Source organism: Brassica napus, unplaced genomic scaffold, assembly GCF_020379485.1.
Source record: "Brassica napus cultivar Da-Ae unplaced genomic scaffold, Da-Ae ScsIHWf_1085;HRSCAF=1549, whole genome shotgun sequence".
NCBI lineage: Eukaryota > Viridiplantae > Streptophyta > Magnoliopsida > Brassicales > Brassicaceae > Brassica > Brassica napus.
In genome coordinates, this window is record NW_026014509.1 from 90,168 (window position 1) to 101,639 (window position 11,472).

At 44.9% G+C, this 11,472-nt stretch overlaps 2 non-coding genes across 2 annotated transcripts; both read right to left on the reverse strand.

The window, feature by feature from the left end:
• Positions 1–2,872: 2,872 nt before the first annotated feature.
• LOC125595769 lies at positions 2,873–2,979 on the reverse strand. Its single transcript, XR_007330593.1, has one exon. It is a non-coding gene; the product is annotated as a small nucleolar RNA R71 (small nucleolar RNA).
• A 7,873-nt stretch (positions 2,980–10,852) lies between these two features.
• LOC125595765 lies at positions 10,853–11,008 on the reverse strand. Its single transcript, XR_007330589.1, has one exon. It is a non-coding gene; the product is annotated as a 5.8S ribosomal RNA (ribosomal RNA).
• Between the last annotated feature and the right edge of the window lie 464 nt (positions 11,009–11,472).

Below are 11,472 nucleotides of genomic sequence, written 5' to 3' on the forward strand. Positions count from 1 at the left end.
TCTATCTATCATATTAGGACTGCTAGAGAGGGCTAACCGCCAATTTAGTATCTTAGTAGGGCATTTCATACTCGCGCATAGGCATGGCTAGAACCCGTCGATCGATGTCCTCAACTGACTATCGATCAACGTTGGCAAAAGTGTATCAGTTGACGTCCCAATTGGACCATCGATCGACACTCTTTCGTTGTCGACATACTAACCGTTGAGACACGAGATCTAGCCTGTTAACCAGTGAAACATGCGACAGCTGATCACTGAGTTAAGCGGTTGAGCTCTAATATACCATGCATGCAACAAATAGGCATCTATAGGTATTATAATCTCCAACACCTGAATAGTGGCCCTGCATCTAATATCATTTCCAACCAAGTTACACTTACTAGTTACTTCGCTTGTTACTATTGCCATTTCATTTAACCATTTACAACTCTTAGAATTAATAAACACTAGATTTAATTGTTCCCTAGCTCCTTGTGGATTCGATCCCTAAGTACTACATCTGAACCTCTTTTGATGAGTGTTGGGGTCAAAAACGGTTAAGACAAATTTAACATTCAAAACGTCCGAGGAAGAAAATAAGAATTTCTCCGAAGAGTACTTTTCGAAATAGACTCTTTCTTACGAAAAAGCTTTACGGAAGAAAGAATTGAGATGTCCGACGAAAGCTCGAAAAGGGTCGTTACGCAGCGACCGAGCGTCCGTCCCGCTCGGTCGCTACGTAGCGACCGAGCGATCGTCCTGCTCGGTCGCTACGTAGCGACCGAGCTCAAGCCAAGGTTCGGTCGCTACGTAGCGACCGAGCGCTCGTCCCGCTCGGTCGCTACGTAGCGACTGAGGGCTCATCCCGCTCGGTCGCTACGTAGCGACCGAGCTCAGCCAAGCTCGGTCGCTACGTAGCGACCGAGCGATCGTCCCGCTCGGTCGCTAAGTAGCGACCAAGCTCGACCAAGCTCGGTCGCTATGTAGCGACCAAGCTCGAGCCAAAGCTCGGTCGCTACATAGCGACCGAGCGATAGTCCCGCTCGGTCGCTATGTAGCGACCGAGCTCGAGCCAAAGCTCGGTCGCTACATAGCGACCAAGCGATCATCCCGCTCAGTCGCTACGTAGCGACCGAGCTCGGCCAAGCTCGGTCGCTACGTAGCGACTGAGCGATCGTCCCGCTCGGTTGCTACGTAGCGACCGAGCGATCGTCCCGCTCGGTCGCCACGTAGCGACCGAGCTCGGCCAAGCTCGGTCGCTACGTAGCGACCGAGCGATCGTCCCGCTCGGTCGCTACGTAGCGACCGAGCGCTCGTCCCGCTCGGTCGCTACGAAGCGGCCGGGCTCGAGCCAAAGTTCGGTCGCTGTGTAGCGATTGAACCTTTCCGAACATCGATACGACACCAGTTCTTGCATTCTCGTCAAACCTTCGAATGCTATCTCCCGAAGACCGTAGCAAGCTCAGTCCATGTTTTCCGCTATTCCGATTCATCGATCAAACTTCGCGGATTAGAAACCGCGGAAAAACTTGTAGTAAACGTGTCGAGTCGGAAGACGGCCCAAAGGGACCTAAAACACGACTCGAGGCCCATCCTACGATTTTTCCAAACCAAAAGCCCGTAAACCATAGCATGGTTCACGCTTGGCCCACAAGGAAGGATAAAGGTCAAGTTTCTACGGATAAATACGGAAGTTTTGAAGATAATTGTGAAGATCGGGAAAATGGAATATCTCCATTTTTATGCTATGCCGGCTTAAGGGCAGAAGAGTAAAAGCGTAAACCGACCTTGGAGCTAGTATATAAGGAGTCCTAGGCGAGGAGCAAGGGAGAGAATTTTTTCAGAGCAAACTTAGCATTTAGAGCAATTTAGGCAATTTTCCGTTTTTGTTATTTCGAGCTGCGACTCAATTAGGTTTAGCCGTCTTAGGGTTGCTAGAACTAGGAATCTCGCCGACAGCTCTCGAGCCCAGGCTTATACCTTGTTGCAGATTAGGGTTTTTCTAGTTTCCTTATTTAAACGGAAATCGACAGTGCGAATTTCGGTTCCCACAATGAGAGTAACACTCCTTAGGGTAATTTGAGTGGTATCAAATTTGGCGCCGTTGCCAGGGACCTTTGATCGCCATTAGATTTAGTTTTTTTGATTCTTATTCTTTTCTCTACCCCCTTTCTAATAATCTTTTTCTTGTCTTTTCAGGTGCATGCCCAGCTGTACCAGAAGCAACAAGGAGAAAGACTTGCTGTTCTCACACGATCCTGCTCATTTGGAACGCACCATCCGTAGAGGTCAACGTTCAACATCGCTCGACGCAACAACATCGTCGTCGATCGATACGTACAACCAACCGTCGACCGACACCAGACCTTCATCGTCGATCGATCCCAATCGTTCGACAATGATCGATACTACACTGCGTACGCCGATGGATACCATGCCGTCATCTGCTTAATGCAACAGGACTGTAATCCCTGATTCTAATGCTACAGGAGCTGCTCAACCTGTAGATGAGGACGCTCGATCGAAACCACTGGCCGACTACAATTGCCCAGATGAGTACTATTCCAACAGATCAGCTATTCGACTTTCGGAGATCCAGAAGCAGAATTTCGAGCTGAAGCCTCAATACTACACTCTCGTGTCGCAGATACCCTACTCTGGGTTACCGCACGAGCATCCTATGGATCATCAGGAACGGTTCGAGGATCTAATCGCTGCTATTCGGATGGAAGGAGTCCCCGAAGACTACCTGCTGTGCAAGCTCTGCAGATACACGCTGAATGGAGAAGCGATGCACTGGCTTAGGCAGCAACCCACTGGATCTTTAACATGCTGGGCTGACATCAAGAATGCTTTCTTACGAAACTTCTTTAATGAGGCGAGCGCTGAAGAACTTCGGAACAAAATTTCCACATTCTCGCAGGACGCTGGAGAGTCCTTCAAAGATGCGTGGAATAGATTTAGGTTCTTCCAGCGAGACTGTCCACACCCCAGATTTAACGAAGTGCAGCTGCTAAGCACTTTCTTCCGAGGTCTCGCCTTACAGTATCAAATGGCTCTTGATACGGCGAGTGAAGGAAACTTCACTACTCGGAATCCGTTGGAAGCTGTGAGACTTATCGAAAACCTTGCTAACAACAGCAGCACAAAAAAAAACTGACTCTGAACGGAAGAAGTCTGTAGCCTCTATCGGGAAGGAACAGATGGACGAAGTAAGAGCTAAGTTAGATGTGGTGCACGAACTTCTTAGGAAGCAAGTCTGTTCATCTGAAGGAGAAGTTGCAGATACGGAAGGAGAAGAAAATGTGAACTACATCGGAGGTACCGGATTCCAGAAATTTGGAAACCAGGGCGGAAACAGAAACTTCTTTGGAAATGGTCAAAGAAGTAACCAAAGTTCACAATTTCAAAAACCCTTCAACAACAGCAAAAGCTACTCGAACTCCTACTACCAGATTCCACCACCCCAGACTCAGGAAAGCAAGATCGAAGAGATGCATGATCGAGTACTGTTGGGACAACAACAAATCACCGTGGATTTTAATGGTAAAATAGACTCTGCCTACAACAATCTGAACAACAAAATCGAGACCTTAGGGACTCAGGTGAGAAAACTTGAAACGCAAGTAATTCAGACGGGCGAGACTATAAAAAGGCAAGAAGCTTTCGCTAGAGAGGCAGGAGCCGACAAAGGGAAACACCACGTAAATGCCATCATAGATGATGATTTCTGGCCAGTGGTGAGAAATGAAAAGCTTGAGGAAGGAGACTTCGAAATCGAAAGCTCCATGAGTCTCGGCGGATCCCAATGGTGTCGACCGATGTCGATGAACTCGCATCGATCGACAGACCATGACGAAGATCGATGGATGGATTACTCCAGTCACTGATCGACGTCGTCCGCTAAATCGACTGAATGCAATGCAGTTCGAATTCTAACTCATGAGGAATTCGCAGCTAAGCATCCTCACCCACCCTCCCCTTTCTATGATAAAATTGATCGACCGGTTAAGCTAACCATCGATCGACAGAGTGAGTCCGACGTCAATCGTCACAACACACCTCCCATCGATCATACCGAGTGCGGTTACCCTCAATCGATAATGATTATATCAACACACTCAGACCACCACCTAAACCATTAGCTACCCCACCCGAACCAAAACCCAACCCTTTAAATAGTTCACCAGAACCAGTTCAAGAAGAACAAGAAACTGAAGGGAGAAAGTTAAGGAAAAGAAAGGAGAAAATTCCTAAGAACCTTAAGAGGGAAGCTAACGAGAAGGAGATGGATGGTTTCACTAAAAGAATCCTCAGAATCCCAATCGAAAAAGCTTTTGATGAAGCTTACTTCACACACCGGTTGTGGATGTTCTTCAGAGAAACAAGGGTAAATGAGGAGGACATTAGGAGAATGTTTCATCAAGTACGAGAGAAGATGAAACACATGATCACATTGACAAAGAAGAGTGATCCTGGGAAATTTGCAATACCATGCGTAGTCAAGGGTGTTGAATTTCCCCATTCAATGTGTAACACAGGAGCATCAGTTAGTATCCTCCCTTGGATCATGGCAGACCAGCTTGGTTTGACCATCGGACCTTCAACAGAATCCTTCACATTCGTGGATCTTTCAGAAAAACAATCAGGAGGTATCATAAGAGATCTGGAGGTGTAGATTGGTAATGCCCTTGTCCTTGTAGATTTTCATGTCCTAGACATCGAGCTTAACTGGAACTCTTCACTTCTGCTTGGAAGATCTTTCCTAGGTATAGTAGGAGCCGTATGTGACATGAACAAAAACAAATTGTGTCTGACGCTGATAGACCCCAACATCCACTACGACCCCATCCGACCTAAGAGAAAGGTTATTAATTCTGTGGATAACGAGAAACAACTTGGCTTCATTGGCGCATGCCATTGTGGAGCAGAGTATGAATGGGAGTACGAAACAGAGTACTCGGAATCGATCGACACCCCCACCTTTCCATCGATCGATTCCAATGAGTCAACAGTGACTGATGACCGCAACAACACGTCACTTGACGTAAAACAGCCAGTTGACCATTTCACTCCACCTAATCATTGTTACCCCCCCACTTTGCCTTTCAACCTCCAATCAAGAGAGGACGTGATGATTATTCCATAGCCAGTTGGGCAGACAGTGGTTTCCATGAAAGTTTTGCAGTTGACACTCTAATTACTTCATCTAACGAGGAATATACAGAGGAATACGATGAGGATTATTGGAAAGAACGTGCAATAGAAATGTCTTTGCAGGATGAAAGACTTGAGACACATAAGTTCACCAGCACGTTTCCAACATCGATCGCCGAAGTGCACTCCACATTGGCCGATACCCACCCTGCTTCCACAAAACAACCGCTCACATCGATCGACACACGTACTGGAACATCGATCGATATTCGCGCCGCATCGAAAATTCAGAAGCAGGAGAAGATTCCCTCTCCAACTAGGTTTAGAGATACCTATATAAAACATTTTGCACCCCCGAAACAACCTACACACACCAGAACAGACACACAAGCAAAAAAGATGAATACTCATCCATCTACATCAACAGGAAAATCCATGAAGAGCAATCATCTCAATAACAAAAGTTCTGCAGAAATTACTCTGCCATCGATCGATGCATCTGTATCTCATCGATCAAAACTACTCTAAACCCTAATCTTTCTATTTCTAAATTCACTGATAATGCAAACATTGATTACGGTTTTCTAACATCTGATGAATTTGGTATTTTCAGGGACCCATATAGCAACACACGTGCAATGGATGGAAGGATTTTACAAGTGTCCGGAGAGGACATAGCAGATATCCTTCAAGTAGCCAATGGACCTGACAACCTATTCTCACAGCAACGTGGCACTCCAGACGTCATTCAAACAGATCCTAACAACCACGTAGGAGTCGCCACAACAGAAATCAATCCGGATCTATCACGCCAACAAAAAGGGCAAGTAACGATCGATGGGACAACTGAGACATCGATCGACAGGGTAAGACCAACGTCGATCGATAGGGATGACCCGACATCGATCGATAGACGTTACGAATTTGGAAACCGCGCTTTTCACATGTACGGAGCCAGAAAGTTCACTTGGGAACGAAGGGACAAGTATGGAGTCTACAGAGATGAGTGTGGACACGCACGAGGCGTAGCTGGTGAGATGATAGCTGTCACAAAGGACGACATCAGGAAATTACTGGAAAGAGCATCTCTTTTTGAAGAGAGCCACATCTGTCTTCCAGAACATGCCACTTCCTTCACACTCACAAGACTGGCACCAGAACTCTACACCAAAGATGAAATCAATGAGATGGTGTTTGGTATTTGTGGAGCTCAGAAGCTACGCCAGATAGGAACCGAACTGTCTCACGACGTTCTTAACCCATTGGTAAAAGATACACATCAACCTTTGGATAGAGGCTACAATGAGCTTTTCAGAAGTATGGCAGAAATGCGGACAGAAATTGAGAGTTTACGTCAGCAACTTGAGAAGGAAGCAACGACCTCAACATCGATCGACGCACCAAATGCACCATCGATCAACGTCAGTCTTCCTACAGCCCAGATCCCTACAGAACCGCAATGTTCAGCACAACCCAAGGATGAATGGGAAGTCTCATACATCAACACAAGGATAAACGACGTGTACTACCCTCTCAACAACAACGTGGACTGGCTGAGCACAAAAATCGAGCTACTACAGCAAGATCTGGATACCATTCGCAAGAAGGACCAACAACCAGCCACATCGATCGATATGTGTATTATCACATCGCTCGACGCTAAGGTCTCAACCATGAATGAGAGGCTGAGGACTTACGAGGACATGCATGACCGCTTTATATCACCAGTCATGACAGATTTATACAAATTGTCTAGTCAATTACTTCATGCCCAAAGGGATATTGATAACATTACTAATCAAAATTTTTTGCAGGCAAAATCTACATCGATCGACAGGCTACGAGGGCCTTGGATCGATGGCAAGAATCCTGTGGAGTTACTTCCCTACACAGCAGCAGAGGTTGATGAGATCACATCCAAGATTTACAGTGCTATAGACAACATGGAGGAACGACTTGACAGACGCTACGATGACATATACTTTCCATTCGACAACAAAATCAATGGACTAGACAGCCACGCAGAATGGATACAGAAAGAAGTCAAAGCCATTCAGAGGCAACTCGCAGCTTAACACCAGATATCAGCATCGATCGACAGGACGCGAGCGAAATCGCTCGACGGTAAGTCGCCGAGATCGACCGACGCACACATGATCGCATCGATTCGACGCCGAGTCTACCCCAGCCGGCGAGCAGCTGATAAACAAGAAGATAAAGTCAATGAAAAAGGAACTGACAGAACTTTCAGCATACGCCTATGACAACATAGGCTGGCACAAGGTCAGCATTGACAACATTCAAGATAGGCTACAAAACATCTCCAATGTACTTGAGAAGATGGATGACAAATGGACAAGAAATGATGAGGGCACAAGAAGTTTCATTGCATATTGGTCCAGAATGTGCAGAGATGACGTGGATGCTTGTTTCCCAACAAGCAGCTGTTTCACCACCAAATAGCCAATCACTACCACAGTCAAGCTAAATGACTATAACCAAGCGCTGAGTGGGAGGCAACCCACTATTAGGTATTTTAGTTTGGTTTTATTAGCTAGCATTTATTTACTTTCATTTTATTTCTTTCATATTTAGGAGACCCAAGTAGGAGGATCTGAATATCGACCGCCGACGAGACGTCGACATCGCTCGACATGGACAAACACACGACGATCGATGTAACATATTCCCATCGATCGATATATAATTCTGTCAGATGTATCTTCCCTACTTGTTACATTTCGTACATCATGAACTATTCAATCATAACTCCGGCTGAGTTACACTGGGACAGTGTAATTTAAGTCCGGGGGAGATTTACTGATATAATTTATTTTATTCTTATATAAAAGGAATTTTAATAAATTATGCTTAGCTATTGAAAATAAGGACTATGATCTTATATTGATTTAAACTTGAATATCTAACCAATCTCTAGCACCATTTTAGATTTACATATTGCAGATAGAACTATAGATGCTAAAGCAGATCAACCTATCAACTACACACTTGCCTTGAAACGCATGAAGCAACCAAAGCTGATTTCCAACACTAAACCTGACATAACCGCTTGTCTTGGGGCTTGGTGTACATGGGATCGGATTCTTCAGACAAGTCTGGAAGGTAACGCCTGGTGTAGATTATTTATCACATTTTCTCTCTCTAAATTTCGACCCTAGAATAGTTAGTCTATTTCTTAAAAAAAAAAATAATAATAATAATAATAAAAATAAAAATAAGATCTATTGTTTACTTAGGATGAGTCTGAACAGGACTTGGTGGCTAAAACCATTAAGGCTTGATTCATAAAGATTCAAATAAAAGAGTTCGAAATGGGACTTGGAGCCGGCAATCTTCAAGGCTCGCTTTCGCAAAGAACTCTTGGATATAGGTCAAAAAGATGTGAACAGAGATTGGTGGCAACCACCATTAAGTTTTGATTCATGGAAGCCTGTCCAATCTTGGTCACTGATCCTGCAATGGAAGCAGACTTTGACTCAAGAGAAAAAATTAGAGAGAGAGAAACAACGAACTAACTTTTACCTGCAGATCCATATTTGTCTGAAATCCTTGCATCCTATGATCGATACTCCCAAGGTAAAGCATTCACTTTACATTTATGCTAAGAAATGAAGTCAGTAGAGGGGATGTCAGACGTGAATTGATGAGTTGTGTTATGTTAGAAATGGTTGCTAAGCTAGGATATTGCATATTGTGCTTCTGTGATTAGGACCTTTTAAATGTGGTTGCAAAATTGTCGAGGAAAAGATTTCTTGCTTTAAAATCTTAAGTCCCTAATATTTTCAAACCTCTTTCAGAGAGACTGCTTGTATGTTTTGCTTGAGGACAAGCAAAAGGGTAAGTCTGGGGGAGTTGATATACCTTGGATTTGACCCATTTTCATCCATGGTATATAGGTATTTACTATATATATATCTATGTTTTCTACTCTTCTAGGTATGTTTTCAGGTTCAGGTGCATTTCAGAGTAAAGCTATGACTTTGGAGCATTTTGGAGCTTAAAGGACATTTCACCCTAGCTGACCACGTAAAGGTCGACGAGAGGAAGAACAATCGATCGATGTGCATAAGTGCTGACGATCGATACCAGGAGATGCCTCGACAAATGAAGATTAATATCGATCGATGTACACAAGTACCATCGATCGATGTCGAGACATCAGACACGCGACATTTTGGATTCAGCAGACTTAAAACCCAAGGGTAAGCCAAATTACGAAAATGCCCTAACGAGATTTTAACCTAGTAGATTATATACTGCCTAAGTGTTTTGACGGCAGAGAGACCTTTTTTTGTTACAAGTTTTACTTTGAGAGAAGAGAGAGTTTTGGAGAGAAGATCACTTGTGATTGGAACTCCTCGTTATCATATCTTTTCATCTATACTATGAGTTTCTATTTCTTCATTGTTATGAATTGCTTTGCTATGTCTGAGTAGTTCAATTATTAGATCCAGGGTTCAGATAGGTTTGTGGGATTAGCCCCAAACTATAGATCTGCCTTGTTGTGATATTCATGATAGATTTGTATTCATTACTTGTTTTAGCCTTGCTAACTAAAACTTGATCATAGGATTGCATATTCAAGCACTCTTGTTATCCCATCCTGACATCTATCTATCATATTAGGACTACTAGAGAGGGCTAACCGCCAATTTAGTATCTTAGTAGGGCATTTCATACTCGCGCATAGTTTTGGCTAGAACCCGTCGATCGATGTCCTCAACTGAATATCGATCGACGTTGGCAAAGGTGTATCGGTCGACGTCCCAATAGGACCATCGATCGACACTCTTTCGTTGTCGACATACTAACCGTTGAGACACGAGATCTAGCCTGTTAACCAGTGAAACATGCGACAGCTGATCACTGAGTTAGGCGGTTGAGCTCTAATATATCATGCATGCAACAAATAGGCATCTATAGGTATTATAATCTCCAACACCTGAATAGTGGCCCTGCATATAATATCATTTCCAACCAAGTTACACTTACTAGTTACTTCGCTTGTTACTATTGCTATTTCATTTAAACATTTACAACTCTTAGAATTAATAAACACAAGATTTAATTGTTCCCTAGCTCCTTGTGGATTCGATCCCTAAGTACTACATATGAACCTCTTTTGATGAGAGTAACACTCCTTAGGATAATTTGAGTGGTATCACATAGTTCACCATCTTTCGGGTCCCGACAGGCATGCTCACACTCGAACCCTTCTCAGAAGATCAAGGTCGGTCGGCTGTGCACCCGTGAGGGATCCAGCCAATCAGCTTCCTTGCACCTTACGGGTTTACTCACCCGTTGACTCGCACACATGTCAGACTCCTTGGTCCATGTTTCAAGATGGGTCGAATGGGGAGCGCATGGGTCAAGCACTCTTTGACTCTCTTTTCAAAGTCTTTTTCATCTTTACCTCGCGGTACTTGTTTTCTATCGGTCTCTCGCCCATTTTTAGCCTTGGACGGAATTTACCGCCAGATTGGGGCTGCATTCCCAAACAACCCGACTCGTAGACAGCACCTCGTGGTGCGACAGGGTCCGGGAACGACGGGGCTCTCACCCTCTCTGGCGCCCCTTTCCAGGGAACTTGGGCCCGGTCTGTCGCTGAGGATTTTGCCCAACCACGTGCGGTAACACACGAGAGATCACCTTCCATCCCATATCCTCGAGAGAATGGGGGGACGACGATTTGTGACACCCAGGCAGACGTGCCCTCGGCCAGAAGGCTTGGGGTGCAACTTGCGTTCAAAGACTCGATGGTTCACGGGATTCTGCAATTCACACCAAGTATCGCATTTTGCTACGTTCTTCATCGATGCGAGAGACGAGATATCCGTTGCCGAGAGTCGTTTTAGAGTTTACATTGCAGAACTGCTTCCGAACAAACACCGTCTCCGGGTTGGCGAATGTAGGATGTTTAGTTGCATTTTCCTTGACACTTTTCGTGCGGGGGTTTGGTGATATCTGGAAGCTATGCGTGCGATTCAACCAAAACTGAAGTCTTGGGCATGGATGAACGCATAACCATGGAATCGGCAGGCACAGTAAGAAACCGGCCTACTGAGAGTGATGTTTCATCGTTTTCAGGTCGTTATGCGTCCAGGGTACGACAATGACCCTTCCGCAGGTTCACCTACGGAAACCTTGTTTCGACTTCTCATTCCTCTAAATCATAAGGTTTAGTGGACTTCTCGCGACGTCGCAGACGGAAAACCACCCACGTCGCCGTGATCCGAATACCTCACTGGATCATTCAATCGGTAGGAGAGACGGGCGGTGTGTACAAAGGGCAGGGACGTAGTCAACGCGAGC